The sequence below is a fragment of the Onthophagus taurus genome, chromosome 2, assembly GCF_036711975.1.
Source record: "Onthophagus taurus isolate NC chromosome 2, IU_Otau_3.0, whole genome shotgun sequence".
Classification (NCBI taxonomy): domain Eukaryota; kingdom Metazoa; phylum Arthropoda; class Insecta; order Coleoptera; family Scarabaeidae; genus Onthophagus; species Onthophagus taurus.
The window spans coordinates 802,791-826,636 of NC_091967.1; the positions used below are offsets into that span (position 1 = coordinate 802,791).

Here is a 23,846-nt window from a genome sequence, read left to right on the forward strand (position 1 = left end):
ATAAACAGATTTTGTTTAGATGTAATGATTTTCTAGTGATAAAGAGAAAATCCCCATAATGTCAAAATTGAGTACTTTTCTTATCAAAATCGATCATTACTCAAAAATTAATTGTGATGGAGATAAGTTTTTTTGAATTAAATTGTTTATTATGAACTAGAAAGACATCATCCATAAACAAATTCAGTTTAGGCATAATAATTTTCTAGTGATAAAGAGAAAATCCCCAAAATGTCAAAATTAAGTACTTTTGATTTTAAAATCGATCATAACTCGAGAATGAAAGGTGATGACGAAAAGTTTTTTAGGAATAAATTGTTTATTATGAACTAAAAAGATATTATTGATAAACAGATTTTGTTTAGATGTAATGATTTTCTAGTGATAAAGAGAAAATCCCCATAATGTCAAAATTGAGTACTTTTCTTATCAAAATCGATCATTACTCAAAAATTAATTGTGATGGAGATAAGTTTTTTTGAATTAAATTGTTTATTATGAACTAGAAAGACATCATCCATAAACAAATTCAGTTTAGGCATAGTAATTTTCTAGTGATAAAGAGAAAATCCCCAAAATGTCAAAATTAAGTACTTTTGATTTTAAAATCGATCATAACTCGAGAATGAAAGGTGATGACGAAACGTTTTTTAGGAATAAATTGTTTATTATGAACTAACAAGATATTATTGATAAACAGATTTGGTTTAGTTATAATGATTTTCTAGTGATAAAGAAAAAATCACCAAAATGTCAAAATTGAGTACTTTTGGTATTAAAATAGATCATAACTCAAAAATTAAAGGTGATGGAGAAAAGTTTATTTGAAATAAATTGTTTATTATGAACTAGAAAGACATCATCCATAAACAGATTTGGTTTAGTTGTAATGATTTTCTAGTGATAAAGAAAAAATCACCAAAATGTCAAAATTGAGTACTTTTGGTATTAAAATAGATCATAACTCAAAAATTAAAGGTGATGGAGAAAAGTTTATTTGAAATAAATTGTTTATTATGAACTAGAAAGACATCATCCATAAACAGATTTGGTTTAGTTATAATGATTTTCTCGTGATAAAGAAAAAATCACCAAAATGTCAAAATTGAGTACTTTTGGTATTAAAATAGATCATAACTCAAAAATTAAAGGTGATGGAGAAAAGTTTATTTGAAATAAATTGTTTATTATGAACTAGAAAGACATCATCCATAAACAGATTTGGTTTAGTTATAATGATTTTCTAGTGATAAAGAGAAAATCCCCAAAATGTCAAAATTGAGTAATTTTGGTATTAAAATAAATCATAACTCAAAAATTAAAGGTGATGGAGAAAAGTTTATTTGAAATAAATTGTTTATTATGAACTAGAAAGACATCATCCATAAACAGATTTGGTTTAGTTATAATGATTTTCTAGTGATAAAGAAAAAATCACCAAAATGTCAAAATTGAGTACTTTTGGTATTAAAATAGATCGTAACTCAAAAATGAAAGGTGATGACGAAAAGTTTTTTAGGAATAAATTGTTTATTATGAACTAAAAAGATATTATTGATAAACAGATTTTGTTTAGATGTAATGATTTTCTAGTGATAAAGAGAAAATCCCCATAATGTCAAAATTGAGTACTTTTTTTATCAAAATCGATCATTACTCAAAAATTAATTGTGATGGAGATAAGTTTTTTTGAATTAAATTGTTTATTATGAACTAGAAAGACATCATCCATAAACAGATTTGGTTTAGTTATAATGATTTTCTAGTGATAAAGAAAAAATCACCAAAATGTCAAAATTGAGTACTTTTGGTATTAAAATAGATCATAACTCAAAAATTAAAGGTGATGGAGAAAAGTTTATTTGAAATAAATTGTTTATTATGAACTAGAAAGACATCATCCATAAACAGATTTGGTTTAGTTATAATGATTTTCTAGTGATAAAGAAAAAATCACCAAAATGTCAAAATTGAGTACTTTTGGTATTAAAATAGATCATAACTCAAAAATTAAAGGTGATGGAGAAAAGTTTATTTGAAATAAATTGTTTATTATGAACTAGAAAGACATCATCCATAAACAGATTTGGTTTAGTTATAATGATTTTCTAGTGATAAAGAAAAAATCACCAAAATGTCAAAATTGAGTACTTTTGGTATTAAAATAGATCATAACTCAAAAATTAAAGGTGATGGAGAAAAGTTTATTTGAAATAAATTGTTTATTATGAACTAAAAAGATATTATTGATCAACAGATTTTGTTTAGATGTAATGATTTTCTAGTGATAAAGAGAAAATCCCCATAATGTCAAAATTGAGTACTTTTGGTATTAAAATAGATCATAACTCAAAAATTAAAGGTGATGGAGAAAAGTTTATTTGAAATAAATTGTTTATTATGAACTAAAAAGATATTATTGATCAACAGATTTTGTTTAGATGTAATGATTTTCTAGTGATAAAGAGAAAATCCCCATAATGTCAAAATTGAGTACTTTTCTTATCAAAATCGATCATTACTCAAAAATTAATTGTGATGGAGATAAGTTTTTTTGAATTAAATTGTTTATTATGAACTAGAAAGACATCATCCATAAACAAATTCAGTTTAGGCATAATAATTTTCTAGTGATAAAGAGAAAATCCCCAAAATGTCAAAATTAAGTACTTTTGATTTTAAAATCGATCATAACTCAAGAATGAAAGGTGATGACGAAAAGTTTTTTAGGAATAAATTGTTTATTATGAACTAAAAAGATATTATTGATAAACAGATTTTGTTTAGATGTAATGATTTTCTAGTGATAAAGAGAAAATCCCCATAATGTCAAAATTGAGTGCTTTTCTTATCAAAATCGATCATTACTCAAAAATTAATTGTGATGGAGATAAGTTTTTTTGAATTAAATTGTTTATTATGAACTAGAAAGACATCATCCATAAACAAATTCAGTTTAGGCATAGTAATTTTCTAGTGATAAAGAGAAAATCCCCAAAATGTCAAAATTAAGTACTTTTGATTTTAAAATCGATCATAACTCAAGAATGAAAGGTGATGACGAAAAGTTTTTTAGGAATAAATTGTTTATTATGAACTAAAAAGATATTATTGATAAACAGATTTTGTTTAGATGTAATGATTTTCTAGTGATAAAGAGAAAATCCCCATAATGTCAAAATTGAGTACTTTTCTTATCAAAATCGATCATTACTCAAAAATTAATTGTGATGGAGATAAGTTTTTTTGAATTAAATTGTTTATTATGAACTAGAAAGACATCATCCATAAACAAATTCAGTTTAGGCATAATAATTTTCTAGTGATAAAGAGAAAATCCCCAAAATGTCAAAATTAAGTACTTTTGATTTTAAAATCGATCATAACTCAAGAATGAAAGGTGATGACGAAAAGTTTTTTAGGAATAAATTGTTTATTATGAACTAGAAAGACATCATCCATAAACAGATTTGGTTTAGTTATAATGATTTTCTAGTGATAAAGAAAAAATCACCAAAATGTCAAAATTGAGTACTTTTGGTATTAAAATAGATCGTAACTCAAAAATTAAAGGTGATGGAGAAAAGTTTATTTGAAATAAATTGTTTATTATGAACTAGAAAGACATCATCCATAAACAGATTTGGTTTAGTTATAATGATTTTCTAGTGATAAAGAAAAAATCACCAAAATGTCAAAATTGAGTAATTTTGGTATTAAAATAAATCATAACTCAAAAATTAAAGGTGATGGAGAAAAGTTTATTTGAAATAAATTGTTTATTATGAACTAGAAAGACATCATCCATAAACAGATTTGGTTTAGTTATAATGATTTTCTAGTGATAAAGAAAAAATCACCAAAATGTCAAAATTGAGTACTTTTGGTATTAAAATAGATCGTAACTCAAAAATGAAAGGTGATGACGAAAAGTTTTTTAGGAATAAATTGTTTATTATGAACTAAAAAGATATTATTGATAAACAGATTTTGTTTAGATGTAATGATTTTCTAGTGATAAAGAGAAAATCCCCATAATGTCAAAATTGAGTACTTTTTTTATCAAAATCGATCATTACTCAAAAATTAATTGTGATGGAGATAAGTTTTTTTGAATTAAATTGTTTATTATGAACTAGAAAGACATCATCCATAAACAGATTTGGTTTAGTTATAATGATTTTCTAGTGATAAAGAAAAAATCACCAAAATGTCAAAATTGAGTACTTTTGGTATTAAAATAGATCATAACTCAAAAATTAAAGGTGATGGAGAAAAGTTTATTTGAAATAAATTGTTTATTATGAACTAGAAAGACATCATCCATAAACAGATTTGGTTTAGTTATAATGATTTTCTAGTGATAAAGAAAAAATCACCAAAATGTCAAAATTGAGTACTTTTGGTATTAAAATAGATCATAACTCAAAAATTAAAGGTGATGGAGAAAAGTTTATTTGAAATAAATTGTTTATTATGAACTAGAAAGACATCATCCATAAACAGATTTGGTTTAGTTATAATGATTTTCTAGTGATAAAGAAAAAATCACCAAAATGTCAAAATTGAGTACTTTTGGTATTAAAATAGATCATAACTCAAAAATTAAAGGTGATGGAGAAAAGTTTATTTGAAATAAATTGTTTATTATGAACTAAAAAGATATTATTGATCAACAGATTTTGTTTAGATGTAATGATTTTCTAGTGATAAAGAGAAAATCCCCATAATGTCAAAATTGAGTACTTTTCTTATCAAAATCGATCATTACTCAAAAATTAATTGTGATGGAGATAAGTTTTTTTGAATTAAATTGTTTATTATGAACTAGAAAGACATCATCCATAAACAGATTTGGTTTAGTTATAATTACTTTGTAGTGATAAAGAAAAAATCACCAAAATGTCAAAATTGAGTACTTTTGGTATTAAAATAGATCATAACTCAAAAATTAAAGGTGATGGAGAAAAGTTTATTTGAAATAAATTGTTTATTATGAACTAGAAAGACATCATCCATAAACAGATTTGGTTTAGTTATAATGATTTTCTAGTGATAAAGAAAAAATCACCAAAATGTCAAAATTGAGTACTTTTGGTATTAAAATAGATCATAACTCAAAAATTAAAGGTGATGGAGAAAAGTTTATTTGAAATAAATTGTTTATTATGAATTAAAAGGACAAAAAGGAAAGGTTTGACGTACAATTTCATAGCCGACTACTAAATTTTCTCTTATTTTAAGTAACATTACGAAATACGTGTCTTTAGTTATTTAAGTTTTTTTATGAAAACGACAAAGTTTTTTAAAAAATAATACGAGTAAGAAAAGTTTTAGAATTAAATTCCACATGAAATGAAGTAGTAATGTATTAAATCCGCCAAAAGGTTAAAAAAATCTGCCCTGTAGATAAATTAAAACTAGAAGTAACACTAGACGTAAAAGTAGAAACATTCGGTTTTGGCCTTGCGTCTCTTAATACGAAAGGGATGGTTAGGGTGAACTGGGTGTAGTTTTTTAAAGAGGGGCAGGTGTGGAAAGATACTAGGTAGACTAAACATTATACATACACAAAGAAACAATTTTCGTTCATACATAAAAGAGAGAAGCATTTTAACGATGATTCTAAAAATTTTTATTGGATAATCACTAAAGACGTGCTATCCCCACTGTTAAAAGTGTTAAGACACCTGTTGATTGGTTGCTATTTTTAGGCATTTTTAATTTAATACTCGATTCTTGTAATAAAGCGGTGTTTAAAAAGGTCGGGATGAAATATTAACAAATTAAATCGATAAAAGTCTTGGAAAAGAATAAAAATAAAAAGTAGAAATTGTAAGTATTACCTGTTAGAAGAATGGAGAAGGTTTCTAGATAGATCCTAAAGAAGTAGTAGTCCGAAACAGAGGAAGTAGTAGAATAATACAAAACAGGTAAGGTGTGGTTGTGGTTGATAGAAGACGGAGATGTTGCGATAGTCTCGTTAATTCGTTAATTTTAAAGAGTTAAAAACAATAAAATACATAAAAAAACTATAAACGCACAGAAACAAACACCACAAAAAAAACAGATTAACCACTAAAAACGTATTAAGGTTTCTTCTAATAAAGGATGGATTATTAACGCACAAAAAAAGGTTTATTATTTATTAGTTTAAAAAAAAACGCAAATCGCACGTTCACCAATAATTGAACGAACCAATACTAACGCATGACAGACGTTTACTGCTGAGCGGTTTATGCGCGCCAACACGACTCAGCACCCAACACAACACATCGGAGAGGAGGTCGACGAGACCAATCGAAAAATGCCGAAAAAGAACGACGCACGGGCTACCATAAAATAAAAAAAATAGGCAATAAAAGAACCCGGCTCATTGTACCTGTTTGTAAACAGATCCGGATCGAGGTCCTAATTTGAATTTTTTGAATTTATCCCCATCTGATAAGTATGCGTTATCTCGTAATAAGCAAACAGAGAATGCATAACTAACACATTGCGGTCGTATTTAGCATTGCGTGTACTCATTAAGTTTATGACTAACTGCCGGCTATTATTCAATAGGATGGAATTGCGGTGACGTCAATTTTTAAGGTCAAAAGGTGGATAAAATTTAAAAAGGAAAAAAAAATAAAGACTGAAAATGAGATGAGAACTAAAAACTTTCAGATGATATGTTGCAACTTTCTTCAGAAACAAGTTCGAAGTGCAGATGATCATTTTATCAGATCATTTCGCAGGTGATCAGATGATAGTGACCCAAGACGAAGAAGATTTGAGTATACAGGGTGTTCCCGTGACTCGGAGCATAAAATTAACCTCATATAGTAGAGCAAAAATGATGACGATTCGTGAAAAAAAATTATTATAAAAGTCTTCAATTGGCCAAGATATGGGCCATCAAAGTTCAGAAATATTAACACATTTTTCTAAATATTTTCAATACCATCAAATCATTGAATCAATTTTGACTTTGATCGGGCTGCGGCAACCATGCTATACAGGCTGTCCCTAAAATTTGTTTGCTCAGAACTTTTTTGTTCACTGGTAACCCTACATTTATTTTTGTACTTTTTAATAGGAAATTTATTTTAGAAACTTTTATCACTCTTTGAAAATTTTGATAACATTGACCGTTTTCGAGTTATACGCGAAAATATTAAGCTTCGATTTCAATGGTAACACTAAAAAACAAAGTCTTCGAAAAAGTCAAGGTTGGCCATGGCAATTAAAAAAACAACTTGCTTAGTGACGTAAGATCAGCCCGAACACCCGAACTACAAGAAGATATTCTAGACTACGTAGAAAAAAATACAACAGCTAGTACTTTAGATATGGCGAAGCATTTTTTAACTTCAAAAACGACTGTCTGGCGTGTTCTTCACGAGCAACAGCTTTATCCATTTCATTGTTACAAAGTTCAGGAAGTTCGACTGGCTGATTACTCATTGCGACTGCAATATGCCATATGCAGTCTGCATATTGTCAAATAATGCAGCACAAAATCCAAATTGATGATCAGTTTTAAGAAAAAGTGCTTTTTACAGATGAATCCACTTTTTCTAAAGATGGAATCTTCAATTTGAGAAATTTACATAGTTGGGCGGACGAAAATCCAAGATTTATGAAAACTTGGAAATCACAATGGAGATTTTCTCATAACGTTTGGGCTGGCATTGTGGGCGATGTAATTATTGGACCCGTTTTCTTGCCATCAAGGCTGGATGGACATACATACAGGCGAAATTTAGAAGAATTAGATGATTTTTTAGATGACGTTCCTTTAAACACAAGGCAAGCAATGTGGTATATGCATGATGGTGCTGCTGCGCATAGCACACAGGCTGTCCAAGAATTTCTGATGGAACGTTTTCCGGGACGGTGGTTTGGACGAGGAGTAGGTGCACCCATAAGTTGGCCCCCCGATCGCCGGATCTTACACCTGTAGATTTTTATTTATGGGAACGCGTTAAACCACTAGTTTACTGCGTTGAAATAACTTCAGTTAATCAACTGAGGTTGCAAATTGTTGATTCATTTGATCAACTTCGAACTGAGATCAATGTTCTCCGCAGAGTGCGCTTTAATTTAAGATGGCGATATCAGGCAGTGTTTTTGAACATCTGCTTTAGTATTTTTTTCTTCTTTTTTATTTATTACTATTTGTTTATAATTTTATTGTTCTTGTTAAAATTTTTGTTATGTTTTGTTTGTTGTTACCGTGAAAATTAAATTTATCGTTTTGGAGATTACATTCTTTTATTCAAGTAAAATAAAAAATTCCAAAAATAAATGTAGGGTTTCAACCGAACAAAAAAGTTCTGCCTGTATAGCATGGTTGCCGCAGCCCGATAAAAATTGATTCAATGATTTTGCTTGATATTTGTTTACCATGTACCAAATTTCAACGCTCTACCATAAATGGTATTGAAAATATTTAGAAAAATGTGTTAAAATTTCTGAACTTTGATGGCCCATATTTTGGCCATTTGAAGACTTTTATAATAATTTTTTTTCACGAATCGTCATCTTTTTTGCTCCAGTATATGAAGTTAATTTTATGCCCCGAGTCACCGGAACACCCTGTATACAAGGAAATTACAGTATCTATACAGTATTTATACAGTATCCACAGCAATTATGTTATAATTTGGTGCTTTACACAGCATTTAGATTCTGAGGGGAATAATGTTATGATGCTAATTATGGTATCATATTTCTAATTTTTTGCGTTTTAAAATTTTTGAAACTCTAAATTCTTTTGACCTACACAAACTTTTTTAACCTTGTAGCCGTCCATCTGCCCAGGAATCTTCCAGCCGCATTATTATTACGTAGTCTGACCGGGTGACCTCAGAACGAATCCTTCTCAAAAATGATCCCTACGTCCCTTTCATTTAGACCAGACGGTTAAAGCAATATTTCGACGACGACGGTTCCACAGGTAGACAGGTATTCAAAATGCCTTCCAGCGAGCGATTATTTCTGAGGTCCGGCTGTTGCTACCCCACTTGTTATGCTGCTCAATAACAGAGTTGGACTCAGTCCGTTTTTTTTTTCGTAATTAATATAAGAAAAATGAAATTGGAATTTCAAAGAAAGAGTTGAGTGAAACCTATGCGAAGTTAGCCTCCAATTAGATAGGATTTTACTTGTATAGTATTTTGATTATAACAAGTGAACCAGTCAACCGATTTCGATAAACAATGTCTCATTCGAAAGCTCAATCCTTGGCCAATACGAAAGTGGAAATGCCCGATTCGAAATCTCTCTCGAATTCCGCTAAAACGCCAAAATAATGCGAAGATACACGAAAATAACACAAAAATGACCTTTTTTAAGTGGTGATAACTCGTAAACGATGTACCCGATGATCAAGATCTATACGTCATTCGATTCGTCATAGTTTCTTCTATCGAAATCACAAAATGCCCGATTTCAATTCTCTCCCGTTAACCTTACGCACTTATAAACGACCGTTAAAGTCTAGCCCCCAATATAAAAAAAATAATTTAAACTAAATTGACTATAATAAGAAAACGGTTTGACGGATTTTAATGTTTTATATCTCAATCGATAGCTTTCGCCTGGGTAAATGCAGTTGTCGAAATGCCCGATTCGAAGTATTTAAGAATTTTGATTAAAACACAAAAAACGAATTAATCAAACACATCAATTATCTCCTTAACTAATTGACCAATTTTAGATATCAACATCTCGATCAAAAGTATGATCTACAATGAATGCGAAGGTGGAAATGCCCGATTTCAAAAATTTACTAATTACCTGCGTACAGCCATTGAAATGACCCCGCGAATCTGCCGACTGGAAGTCTAGCCTCCAATAAGAAAAAAATAATTTTGATTACATTCGCTATAACTAAAGAACGGTTTGACGGATTTTAATGTTTTATATCTCAAATGAAAGCTTACGTCTGGCTGAATGTATATGTCAAAATGCCCGATTCGAAATATTTAAGAATTTTGAATAAAACACAAAAAATTAATTAATCAAATAAGTCAATTATCTCGTTTATTATTTGATCAATTTTAGTCGTCAACATCTCCATCGAAAGTATGATCCATGGTGAATGCGAAAATGGAAATGCCCGATCTCTAAATTTGCTAATTAAGTACGTACGATTGTTTAAACGACTCCAGTGACTTTACTGCCTGGAAGTCTTACATAAAAAATAATTTTTTGTAAACGGATTATTACTAGAGAACAACTAAATGTGAATATGTTTGAAATATTCTACTAATCATAACAAAGTATGTAAACAAACTAACAAAGTAATAGACTGATTTAAAATGTATTTGTACTAAAACAGAAAATATTTTTTTCATTTTTGCTTTTAGTATTTTTACCTTTAGTATAACTTATTCTTGTTCTTACTAGTTTTCTACTCTTCTTTTTCAAATTTTATATTTTTAGCTGTATATAGTTTCACACAAAAAGCGCCCCAACCCTTAACTCTGTTGTTTATATTGAAATATAAATAAAGTTTTCAGGGGCAAGGTGCTAATTTACATTTCTTTCAATTTTTACAATTCTTTTAAAATTTTCTATTATATCCAATTTTTCTTAAACTTTTCCAACTTTTCCTTCAAATTGTATAATATATTTTTCTCTTCATTACAAAAGTTAAAATGTTTTCTGAATATTCCATAAAAAATAATGTATAAGTGACAATAAAAATAAAAATGTTGAAGAATGTGATAGACAAAATCAGACCACTCACTGAGTTGTTTAAACAACCGTACGCATTTAATCAGCGAATTTTGAGATCGGGTATTTACATCATTGCATTCACCGTGAATCGTACTTTCGATCGAGATGATGTTGACTAAAATTGGTCAATTAATAAATGAGATAATTTACTTATTTGATTAATTAATTTTTTGTGTTTTATTCAAAATTCTTAAATATTTCAAATCGGACATTTCGACATAATTATTCAGCCAGGCGCAGGCTTTCATTTGAGATATAAAACATTAAAATCCGTCAAACCGTTCTCTAATTGTAGTCGATTTAGTTTAAATTAATTTTTTCATATTGGGGGCTAGACTTCTAGTCGTTAGATTCGCGGGGTCATTTCAATAGCCGTACGCAGGTAATTAGTAAATTTTGAAATCGGGCATTTCCACCTTCGCATTCATTGTAGATCATACTTTCGATCGAGATGTTGATGTCTAAAATTGGTCAATTAGTTAAGGAGATAATTGATGTGTTTGATAATTCGTTTTTTGTGTTTTAATCAAAATTCTTAAATACTTCGAATCGTGCATTTCGACAACTGCATTCAGCCAGGCGAAAGCTATCGATTGAGATATAAAATATTAAAATCCGTCAAACCGTTCTCTTATTATAGTCGATTTAGTTTAAATTAATTTTTTTTATATTGGGGGCTAGACTTTAACGGTCGTTTATAAGTGCGTAAACAACGAGCCGAACACGGTGTCATTCCGTGGGCTGTACAAGGTTAACGGGAAAGAATTGAAATCGGGCATTTTGTGATTTCGATAGAAGAAACTATGACGAATCGAATGACGTATAGATCTTGATCATCGGGTACATCGTTTACGAGTTATCACCACTTAAAAAAGGTCATTTTTGTGTTATTTTCGTGTACCTTCGCATTATTTTGGCGTTTTAGCGGAATTCGAGAGAGATTTCGAATCGGGCATTTCCACTTTCGTATTGGCCAAGGATTGAGCTTTCGAATGAGACATTGTTTATCGAAATCGGTTGACTGGTTCTCTTGTTATAATCAAAATACTATACATGTAAAATCCTATCTAATTGGGGACTAGAAAAATTAACCATTAATAATTAGGTTTAAACCGCAAATTATAGATCACCGCAGATGTAGTCATCTTGATAAGTTTGAAATTCGAGAGAATGTAGAAATTTCGTTACGTAATTATTATGTTTCTAAAATATTATCTCTATCTTATATACTATCTCTTGAAATGGTCGTCGTTTCTCATAATTTCCTTATTGAAATATGAATCATATGTATCATAGGCATAACTACATAAATCGTGGTAAAATTTTGCAAGGCGCGTTTTTTTTTTTGGTACATAATAAAATATGCCGAGTAGTGACTGCCAATCACGATGCACGAGTACTGTAGGTAAAATTGAAAACAAACATTGGTTGGTGTAACGGCATAATTTTTTAATTGTTTCCCTAACGCTTTGCATTGCGATGCCACGATGCAGAATCTCCATTGTTAGCGTTTGGTTTTTATTTGAACATTCGCGAGCGAACTATTCGCTAATGGACCTTTCAAAAATAATATCATTTTTAATTTTTTTTTATTTTTGCTGTTAGGCATCAACTACGCCGCATATTTTCATTTCAATTTGACGATCCCAAAGTCGTTCACCTGCGACTGCTTATTATACCATAGATCCTGTAAAATGTTCAAACACAAAAAACGAAATGTCGTTTACCTCGTGTTTTTCACATAAAAAAAAATACATAATTAGCATATATTAGGTTAGCGAGCCGATAACAGAATGGTATTTCGCAATTAATCGTCAGCGAAATTATACCCATAGAGGTACCCGGTTTTGTTGGATAGAACCAAAAAAGCCAAGTAAGATACAACAAAAAAAGAAAAATGTACTTCTCCGACGCGGTAAACGGGTAATTTTTTCACGTCGTCGTAATGCTCGCTGAGAGGATACGCGATATACCCTCGAAATGCCTTAAACTTTAAAGCCAAATGGATGTTTAGACATGCATTTTTAAGGTAAGCGGTGGCGATATATTCTCAAAAGGTACCTATTGTGTGGAATAGTGTGGATAATATCGATATGAATATACAGTGTGCGGCAAAATTAATTTTTTGATGAAGTCATAACTTAAAAACAAATGACTATCGGGAACAAGTGTGAAGTTAACAATAAATTCCATCCATAAAAAAACTTTTTTATTTGTGTATCGATTTTAATGAATAATTTAAATTCCGCGAAAAACAGTAAAATATATAAAAGAGTTCTCCCAAACATTGAAAACTAATTAACATGAACCTGTTTCCAGACGGACGTGGCGCCAGGCGGTTCTTTGAAAAGCAAACTGCTAAACTATTAAAATCTAATTTAATTGTAGTTACATTTAGTTGCTACATTAAATTGTATACAGGGTGTCCCGCAACGATTGTACAATACTGCATCAGCGTATTCTCTGATCGAAAATAAATAAAAAAAGCCTAATAAACATAGGTCCGTTCAAGCTCTAACAGAAAATAATGCCAAAAAAAGAGAGATTTTTTGTAGGTGGGCCATACAGGAAGAGGTAGTAAACGTCGACTTTCCCATAAACATTTTATTCTAACAAATATTTGCGAGATTTACTAAATCCAGATAATTTTCAGTAATTTCTAAGTAATATAGGTAATTAAATCTTTATGATTATAATCTATTTTAATTTTAGACCCAACATAAAGGTTTTGTTCAATTTTATGATCTTTATAATAATTTCGTGGAAACTATCTTATAAGTTTTAACTATCCTATTTAGTTATGAAGCAACACTTTCTCAAAGCAGAATTTTTAATACTTATAATGCGCACTTGGAGTGATGAAAATCCTCAGGCAATACTAGAAATTCATCATCAGTGGCGATTCAGTGTTAATGTATGGGCCGGAGTTATAGGTGATCAGTTATTAGGTCCATTCTTTCTTCCAAAGAGATTGACAGCCGATGCTTACATTCATTTTTTGCAAAATGAGCTTACAAAGGCATTTGATGAATTACCTCAACAAATTCTAGAAGATTGCTACTTTATACACGATGGAGCACCTGCACATTATGCACGCGCTACGCAAGCATACTTAAATAACAGATTTGGCAATAAGTGGATTGGCCGAGGAGGGCCACCTCGTTCACCAGATTTAAATCCGTTAGATCTTTGGTTTTGGGGACATTTAAAACAAATAGTTTCGGACCTATATTTATTAAACTTTTTTGTCTATTTTCGATCAGAGAATACGCTGGTGAAGTATTGTACAATCGTTGCGCGACACCCTGTATAAAAATTCATGGCACACTTTTTTTGAAAGACCGTCTATCAAAAATTCGATAAACTATGTAAAAATAGAAGGATTGGTATCATTTTCAAATCCTTTAATATTAAAATTCAAAATCCCCTCTACAGTATGTCCCCGTATCGAGTTACAAAGAGGAAAAAAATAGACGTTAACTAATTATTATTCCAATTTTTATGTAAAAATTATACTTTTACCATTAGGACCATTTCGTTCAATCCTTTTTTTACGAAATTGTAAATTTAACTATTTGACACAATGTGTGAATGGTAAGCTGGGCAACTGTCTCGCTGAAAGTACATTGACCGTATAAAATTTAAGGGTAATTGGATTTACATCGCTCCAATAACGACAATGCTGGGAAGAAACAATGTCATTTGTTGAAAAGCTATCTGAAAAGCAGCGTCTTCCTCGTTTAGTCTCTTTGTCTGCCTCTTTATGGATAATACAGAACCCGTTTCCAAAAATTTTATCATCAGTTTGCGAGCCCCAACATGAGATATTTTTGTGAGATAAATTCTCTCTTTCACGGTTAACATCGCATGAACAGACTTAATCTCACCAACATAAGTTGTAACTTTTATGGTTACATGTCATAAATTGAACTTGAAATTTTTACATAAAAATTGGAATAATTAGTTAACTTTTATAGTTAGAGTATAAAATTCATGCGATTTAGTAGTTTAAACATATCCGACGCATTATTTATGCTGAGATAGGCTTGAAAAATCAGTAACAAAATTTTTTTTCCTCTTTGTAACTCGATCCTGGGACATACTGTATAAAAGCTTTGGTGACGTTTACGAAGTATTTTCACGTAAGATCAAGAAGACACAAACGTGCATCGTTCGGATTTCTTCTTCTAGCGCATAAGATTCTCGTGGCATCTCGCTCATGCACCTTTTATTGATTTTTATTTCAACCTAAGCGTGCGAAACGACGGTGACGACTCCAAAGTTTTTTTTTTTTTTTGAAAAAACTAAAGCCCAGTTTGAAAAATAAAAAATTAGTCTGGAAGCAGGTTCGTGTTTTGTTGCACTTTTCTAATTACCCATATAATTTAGTGACGACCAAAATTCACTTTTGTGTAGAAGACAGTATTATGATTTGGTAATCATAACTGATATGTTAATTAGTTTTCAATTTTTGGGACTCTAAAGTTAGAGAATTTTTGTTATATATTTTAATGGTTTCGTGGAATTTAAGGTGTTCCCGACCAAAATCTACACCGCCAGGCTCTACTCTATGAGATCTTTCTAATGAGTTATTAATCATTAAAATCGATATACAAACAAAAATGTTTTTATTATGGATTGAATTTATGAGTAACTTCACACGGGTCTATCGGGTCATTTCGCTATTTTGCTGCACACTTTATAAAAATCTTTTTTTTATAAACAAATAGATATTTCCGCTTTGTTTCGAGACATTTATTTTATTGCTGTTCCCAGTATGTTTATATTTATAAGCGCAGCTGATATTTATAGAAAAATACTTTATTATTACAAAAAAGAATAACTTTGTTCATAAACAATCAAAAAATCGTTTTGTCTATGTATAACAATAAAAGCAATAATAATAAAAAAATACCATTTCCAATCAAAACTAAAATCGAAACATAACAAGATGGAACAAAGCAATTCCGAACGCGTATTCAATATTTAATAATATTTTCAATTTGAAACTGAATACGCTAACAACTACGCACGCGTTCGATCCAAACATTATCTTAAATTATTCAAATTCATTAATAAAGATAATTAAAGTTTTTAATCTTTTAAATTCGGCTTAAAACAAAAAAAAAAATGAAAACATCACATCTATCGCTATACAGAGAACCAGTTGTTGTGTACGTGTGTATATTTCCTTTCCCCTTTATATCTGCTCGCCTCCGCGTGCACATGGGAGCACACAATGCGGGCACTTTAATATTTCATGACATCGGGGTCGGTATCGATCGTTTTTATTTGCCCCAAACGCACATACACACGTTTGTTTGTGCGACTGGTGAACTCGTAAAGCGCATGGTACGCGACCGCATAGGTTGGTACATATACGAATCTCATAATGCATCCTGTTGGAGCAGAATCAAACGTTTATCCTATTACAGTGATAAGGGAGTGGTACAAAACTTAATTTTTAAAAAATTTGAGGAAATCCACACATTTATTAGGTATTACATCAATAATATTTTGCATCCTAAGGCTATACAGTTATTATGCCAACATTATTCAATGTTATACCTTAGTTATTGTAAATGGAAATTGTTGGAACTTGTGATAAATTTACCACACTGAAAATGATCTCTGAAACTCAAACATTTCCGTTACCATTGTAATAATAAACAATAACCGAGCGAATCTGCAAGCTTTTCGCAAACATCGAAACGTTATCTGGATAAAACTATAGGGTGTATGGATATACTATTGTATAAATTCCAAGAATGTAATCGCGAACAGTTTGATATTAATTTCGTACCGTTAAACCAAATAACATGGAATTAACGGGAATGTAATACTAAATGAAATAAAAACCAGTATGGATTACATGTTTTGATTCAATCTTAACGATAAGTTATAAACAGAAAATTTTTTATGGTTTCTAAAAATATCTAATTTCTAATCGGATGAATATCATGAATTTTCCCAGAATTATTTGATTTACACATTAGAATTTTCTCAGAAACGTTCATCTCGTTTCAACTCACGATGATTCAATCAAAAATGGTAATTTTTGTATAATAGATAACAATCAGAAATTTCACAAGACGTGAGAAACAAAGAAATCGAAAATAGACACGATCAATCTTCAAACAATATTGCAATTATTTCAATAATACAAATACTGGACGATGGGCGTGGAATGACACGACGAATTGGACTGATTATTAGACCAATTTAGAAAGGCTGAGGTTACTCATCACTCGGATGCCCTCTGACTCTCAATTGGCTATATTGCCACGACCATTCAAAAGGTCAAATAGGTGCATCAATTAGGATAGATTAATAATTTTAAATATATTAAAACCATTTCTACGTGTTCAGTGTATCACAATTTAGTGAAAATATTCTGGAATAATGATAAATATTAAAAAAGTCAAGGTAAAGTAAAGAGACGTGATCGCGAATGAACTGTTGACACAACAAGCCGTTAAAATTTAAATTTACATAAAAGCAACTCCAGCACCTCTTGCTTTCTGAAAAATTCATTACCAGCGACTGATTAATGGAATATGCAAACACAGAATATACCGGTAATTTAGAAATATGAATCGAAACGAAAAAGAGAAGCATTTGTTTCATTAATAATTAACATTTTTATGGAGCGTAATTAAGTTGTAGCGATAATTTATTTATGATTTTTATATCAAAAAGAAATTATATGCACTCAAGAATTACAAAGTTTTTTTTTCTGTATCAATATATTATTGCTGTGCTGCCGAGGTTTCTTTTTAGAACCAACATATTATTGAAAGTACTACTAACACTAGACCTAGAACAAGAATCATTCGGGTTTAGCCGTCTTGAGAGACGTGCGGCTAAACCCGAATGTTTCTAGTTCTCGGTCTAGTGCTAGTTTTAGTTTTACACTAGCACTATAACTATGTAGAACTAACACTATACTTAGAACTAGAATCATTTGGGTTTAGCCCACGAAGTAGTATAAGGAGATAAAACGGCAATAGGCGACTGTGTTCCAGAATAGGGCGAATCTAATTTAGAGATTTACCTTGTGGCTCTGACGACAGCGCCCCGATGGCAAAACTGTAAACTAACAACAATTAATCTGTTTAGGTTAGGTCGGTTATTTTTTCTTTTGCGGACCATTAATCATTATTACACATCATTTTTACAACTCAATATTAGATAATAATTAATTATAATAATATTAATCAATATTATTATAATTTTTATTACTCCTATAATATAGAATTGGTCCAGCTAAAGTCAGCTGATCTGTTAGATCTAAAAATCTGTCAACTATAACCTAAAAAGTATATTTAATTTTAGTTTGCAGTTTTAACACAAGGGGCGCTGTCGTCAGAGCCACAAGGTATAACTCTGAATTAAGTTCGCCCTATTTTGGAGCAAATCCCCCACCACTTTTGTACGCTCGTTTTATCTCCTTATACTACTTCGTGGTTTAGCCGCACATCTTTAAAGACGGCTAGATCCAACCCAACCCAATCCGAATAATTCTAGTTCTAGGTATTATTATTATTATTTATTATTATTGCTGAAGGGCTGAGGAGAGCGGCCCCTCTCGTTACCGCGACCTATAAGATCTATTGTAACTTTAGCACTCCAAAGGTTTAGGGCAAATGTAGGTCCTTAATGAACCTTAGTATTGTCCTGAGGTCTTGAACCTTTATGTCGGTAGGTAACAAGGGAGTTTTACCGAAGACGTTGTGCCTTAGACGGCCTCTGGCGACGCAATTGCACAGTATATGTTCAGCAGTTTCTGACTCGTCGTTGCATAGTCGACAAGTTTGATCCTCAGCTTGTCCAATGTGGAAGAGGTGGTATCTTATGGGCACATGGCCGGTCAGAGCGTTCTTAGATCCCCTTTGCTGAGGCATAAAACCTCTTTGGTTTTGTTTTGCGACGGAGTTATCATACTCTTCGCTTGTCTGTGACCTGGAAGTTCTTTCCAGTTTTAGGTGGCTTTTTTGTAGTCCACATCCAGGTTGGGGTCCAATGAAGGGCGTGTTTGCTGCCTCTTTGGACAGCTTGTCGGCCTTCTCATTGCCCTCAATGTTGTTGTGACCTGGAACCCACCATAGGGTAACATCATTGCCCCTAGCGAGTTCTCTCAGGTTGTTGGTACACTCTCTGATCAGTGCGGAGCCACACGTGTAGGCCTGAATTGCCTTTAAGGCGGCCCGACTGTCTGTGAAAATGTTTATGGATGCACCTTTTTGTCCTTTCTGTAGGTTCAAAGCGGTGCAGAAGTTTATAGCAAGAACTTCTGCTTGGAAAATTGTTAAGTCCGAGCTGAGGGGCAATTTGATGTGGCTATTTGGTCCACTGATGCCCATGCCTACTCCAGATCTTACTGTCTTTGAAGCATCGGTGTACCAGGCTAGGGCTCCTCTTTTTAGTTGAGGCCCAATCATCCCTGCTACTAAATATGACCTTATACGGTTGGTTGAAATTGTATTCCGTCGGTATGAGGTCCGTTTTAATTTCAATCAGGTGATTTAGGCATGGGTCCTTCAGGATCTCGAGGTGTCCTCTGAGGTTACCCTGCATCAACTTGAGTGAAGAAACTGTTTTCAGTGATAAGGCACTTGAGGCTGCCTCCTTTTGTATATATATGTGGAGCGGTGTGAGACCGAGTAGGGCTTCCAAAGCAGCCGTCGGACAGGATCTCATTGCACTCGTTATGTTAAGACATGCTAACCGTAGTTCTAGGTATAGTGTTAGTTCTAGTTTTACACTTGCACTGTCACTAGAACTAACACTAGACCTAGAACTAGAAACATTCTAGGTTAGTTCAATAAAAATATGCAACATAGTGATATCTTATGCAAACTAGTACTACCTACCAGCCGTCTGTATTATCAAAAGACGAGATAGCGTAGCTGCCAAAGCAGTGCATATTAAAACTTGAGGCAGCTGTACTGCCATGGCAGTAATTCAAGTAATACAAAACAATAAGTAAAGGTCTCTTTTAAAACTCTCTTCCATACGTTCAACATGATCTCTTCATTCACGTCTTCTTTTGTAAATTTCACAAAGTCCTAGATGTCGCAATCTCTTTGCTTCTCACTTCTTTTATGGTTCCGCAATGTGACCTTATCGTCTTCATCTCCGCTGTTCTGAGTATTCTTTTTATGGTAGTAAATAACTTGGTGATCAAAGTTCGTTTCGTTGTTTGCCCTATAACTTCTTCTTGTTCGTAATATTGACACCGACACATTTAAAACTCATCACCTGCTCTATAGGCTTCTTGCTTTTGCTATAATTAGAGATTTTGTCTTTGACAGCGCGATGAGTTGAATTTGCAAATGATTTTGTTATCTTTTTTCTTTCTCTATTGGGAAATAAGTTATCGCCTCAGGTAATCATCTATACGCAGAGAATCACTTAGCATTCGTTAAGACTGTCAGTCGCGTCGAGTATCATGTCGTCACACGTAAAAATAACTTAAATATGCTAAACGATCGTCTCGAAAAGAGATAGGAAGGTCATCGAAAAGTTCCACTAAAATAAATCTTTTTATTGTTCATATCCGGGAGTTAATAAAATAAAATATTCTTCTTCATCGGTGTGTATAGAGAATAATTAAAAAGGTAGTGGGAGTCGGAGAGTTAAAATTAATCAATTTTAGTTATTCCCAACGGAAAAGTGGGAAAGTTGGGAAATTGGTTTCATAACCTCCAGAGAGGATAAAATAAATAATTTCATCGAAAGATTTTTAGTGAAAAAAAAAATTAATTAGTGGTGCAATATTAAAAAATGCCTTATTTATTTTTAGAAATTTTCTTAATATTCGAAATTAACTTAAATTATAAAGTAGTGCAGGTGCTTCGACGAGATTATGGCTTTTATATCGTTGCCAAACAATTGGACACAATCCAATACGATAAATCAATTAAAAAGGTAGGAAGCAGTGTATGTATGTGAACAAACATGAATGCATACGAGTCAGAAATTAATTATATCGTGCCACCGATATACGGGTGATATTTCGATAGGACAAAATGTAATATCAAATATTGGACAGTAGATCAAACCTCTGCATTCGATAATATGAGGTATATGGGGAATACAATAGGGTTATATTAGGTTTCAAATAAAACCTTTTATTGTTAGTGAAATTATTTATTATTAATCTCATATTAATTTTATTCTATTATTTTAGTAATAAACTTTAATTAAGTGTATTGATTTCTGTTAAAACTAAACATTTAAAAATGATATTTTAAGAATTTGATTATTAGATAAAATAAATTTATTAAACATTTACGAATTTCAATGTATTAATTCAAAACCTGATGAAATATTAAATAAAATTAATGAGCTTGTTACAAATATATATTAACTAATATTATTTATGTACCATATTAATCCCTCAAAATAATTTGATAATAAAATTACTACTAATTATAATTCGACCGTTTAACACTTACAAGTCCTTCTTTCTTCAAGATACCTTAGCGATCCGTTGCGAAACTCATCTTTCGCAATCTGATGTTAACAATTGCTGTTACCTATTGACATAGTTCTTCGGCGTACGGTACGCGGCATTCCTTTCCCCTGTACGTCCTTAAATTCCAAACGATCGTAAAGAAAAAAGGAGTTACCAGCTTTTATGTACATACTATATGCGGTTCACGTTTTATACTCAATTCGCAACTATGAGGTATTGAAGAGACGCCTTTTAAAAAAACGCCTTTAAACGGAGATTGTTTGAGGTGAATGTCAGTGAGTCAAGACCAAAACGTGCCGTTCTTTATAAAAAAAATACGACGAGTCAATAGCAGTTGCGTAGTTCTGCAATATTTTATTGGGTAATATTACAGAGAAACTTTACGTAATTACATAACACACTTAGTGTATAACAGGTGTCTTATACTTTTATATAAAACAAAAAGGAAGGTTGACATGATAAATCTTATAATTTTTGTTATAAGTTATAATCAAATGAAAACAACATAATCTATGACATATTTATTATTTAAATAACTTCATTCTTCTTCTTTGTTCTTTCATCCCCTCACCCATCCCTTTGTCTCCTCACCCCCATCACCATTCTCATCCATCGTTTCCCCTCTCCCCCCTCTACCAAGATCTGCCTTCGGTCCATCTCCTCCTCCCTCAACTCACTGCACCCATTCAGCATATGTTCTAACGTTTCCCATTCCTCCCTGCACAGCCTACACCACCTCTCCTCATCGGCCATCCAGTATTTGTTGGCTCTCTCCTAGTTTCCACAACGGAACCTAGCCACCAACTTTTTCCCTTCCTCATCTCTTTCCAATAACAAGTATCTAGGCAGCCCCTCCGTAATTATGTCCCTGTATCTTTCGTTATACCTTCCCTCTTTTATTTGTGTCCTTCTTTCCTGTCTCTCAACTCCCTCCACATCTCCCTACCCACCCTTCGTCTACTATTTATCTCCGTTACTGAGTAGCCCGCTCGTCTATAATAGTTGTCTCTGTGTCCTTTCCCATATCTGACCTTTCCCTCTCTAATTTCCCTCCAACACTCTCCCAGGATCCCGCAGCTTGGCCTCCCTTCTATTCTTTCTTCATATTTCACTGCCCTCCTGCCCGCCTCCACCCTGACCTTATCCACCTTTACCTCTTCCCTCACTATATACCCCGGTGTTTCTCTCACCACCCCAAGCTCCCATCTCCAATATCTAGCCTGCACGTCCTCCAGCGGTCCCTGCTCCCTCCATCCCCATACCTCTGCCCCATACATCATCACACTGCTAACCAGACCTTCAAACATAATCTTCCTCGCTGCCACATTCCTTCCAAAGACTCTCTTCCCCCAACCCCATACTTGTCCCATCACTTTATTCGCCTTTTTTGCCATAGCTATCACATGCGACCCCTCCCTGTTATCCTCCCTAAACACATACCCCAAGTAAGTATACTCCCTAACCTCCTCGATCTCCTTTCCCTCCCATCTCCAGTTTTCTGTTCTTTTTCTCCCACACTTACAAAACTTCATCATCCTTGTCTTCCCCACATTCACTTCCAGCCCCTTCCCCCTAAAATATCTTTCCAATGTCTTTATCATCTCCTTCATCTCCACCGCTTCTCTCGCAATGACCACGATGTCATCCGCGTATGCTAACATATGCACCTTTCTACCTCCCACCACCAATCCTCCCATCTGCCCCTTCCCCAATCTATCCTCCAGGTCCGCCGTATACAGTGCAAACAGACTTGGGCTCAGCGGACATCCCTGCCTCAGTCCCTTCGTCGTCCAGAACACGTCGCTCAGCTTATCTCCCACTTTTATCCTAGCCATCGTCTCCATGTATATTTCCTTCACTCTCGCAATTAGGTGTTCCGTTATCCCCCTGCTTTCTTGTATTGCCTCGTTTAGTCTCCACGATATCACTCTACAGAAAAGCACCAAGAAAATGTGGCACCTATGGAGTCTAATTTTGATATCACCTAAGATGACACTAATCCTCATTAATCACGATCCTCAGGTAGGCGAACATTGATACCTTCTCTATTAGTGTGATGTCTCCAATAACACTTATTTCAAAACCTCTCTAATAGCTACAGCCTCGTTGTAAATAGTAATCTTTAAACATATTGGAAATGAATTAAGTTTAAAAAGCAGAGATCTGTCATTTTCTGACATACATAGAAGCGTTTATTACAGCATCTGACCCGCGAAATAATTATAATTCATTAATTATCTGTAATTATAATTAAAGTAATTGTTTATTCGCTCCAATCTCCAACAATTTCCATCTCCGGTAGGTATAAAGTATAAAACTGAATAACGTTTGCATAATGCGCATACTGCATTCCCGTCGGGTATGAAAGGTTACGCATATATTCTTCTGCCATGGGGCATACTACTGTCCCAAATTTGCGAATTCTAAAGCGAAGTGAATAGAGTTGAGATGCATTTATCATCAATGTACACTGTTTATGTACAGTACCCAGAGGAACTGGTACATTCTACAAAGCGATTTCATAGAGAATTAACTAGCTTTGTCGCAAGAACAGAAGCTTGCTGTTTTACGCTCTTGCAATTTAACTAATGACATCCAAGCATCTCTATACGCGCGTACTCGATGTTTTAATATA

The 23,846-nt window shown here is 32.6% G+C and overlaps 1 protein-coding gene across 4 annotated transcripts in view; it reads right to left on the bottom strand.

The window, feature by feature from the left end:
- Positions 1–23,846, bottom strand: part of LOC111421673 (polypyrimidine tract-binding protein 1 heph) — a 304,079-nt gene that overhangs the window by 230,644 nt on the left and 49,589 nt on the right. The window contains exon 1 of one of the 4 annotated variants that reach the window (XM_071201571.1): positions 5,847–6,250. The exons of 2 other annotated variants lie outside the window; for them this stretch is intronic. The gene's annotated coding sequence lies outside the window, so the exon portion shown is untranslated. Of the gene's footprint in view, positions 1–5,846; positions 6,251–23,846 lie in introns of those variants that run through there. One more of the 4 variants, XM_071201569.1, reaches the window with a different exon arrangement.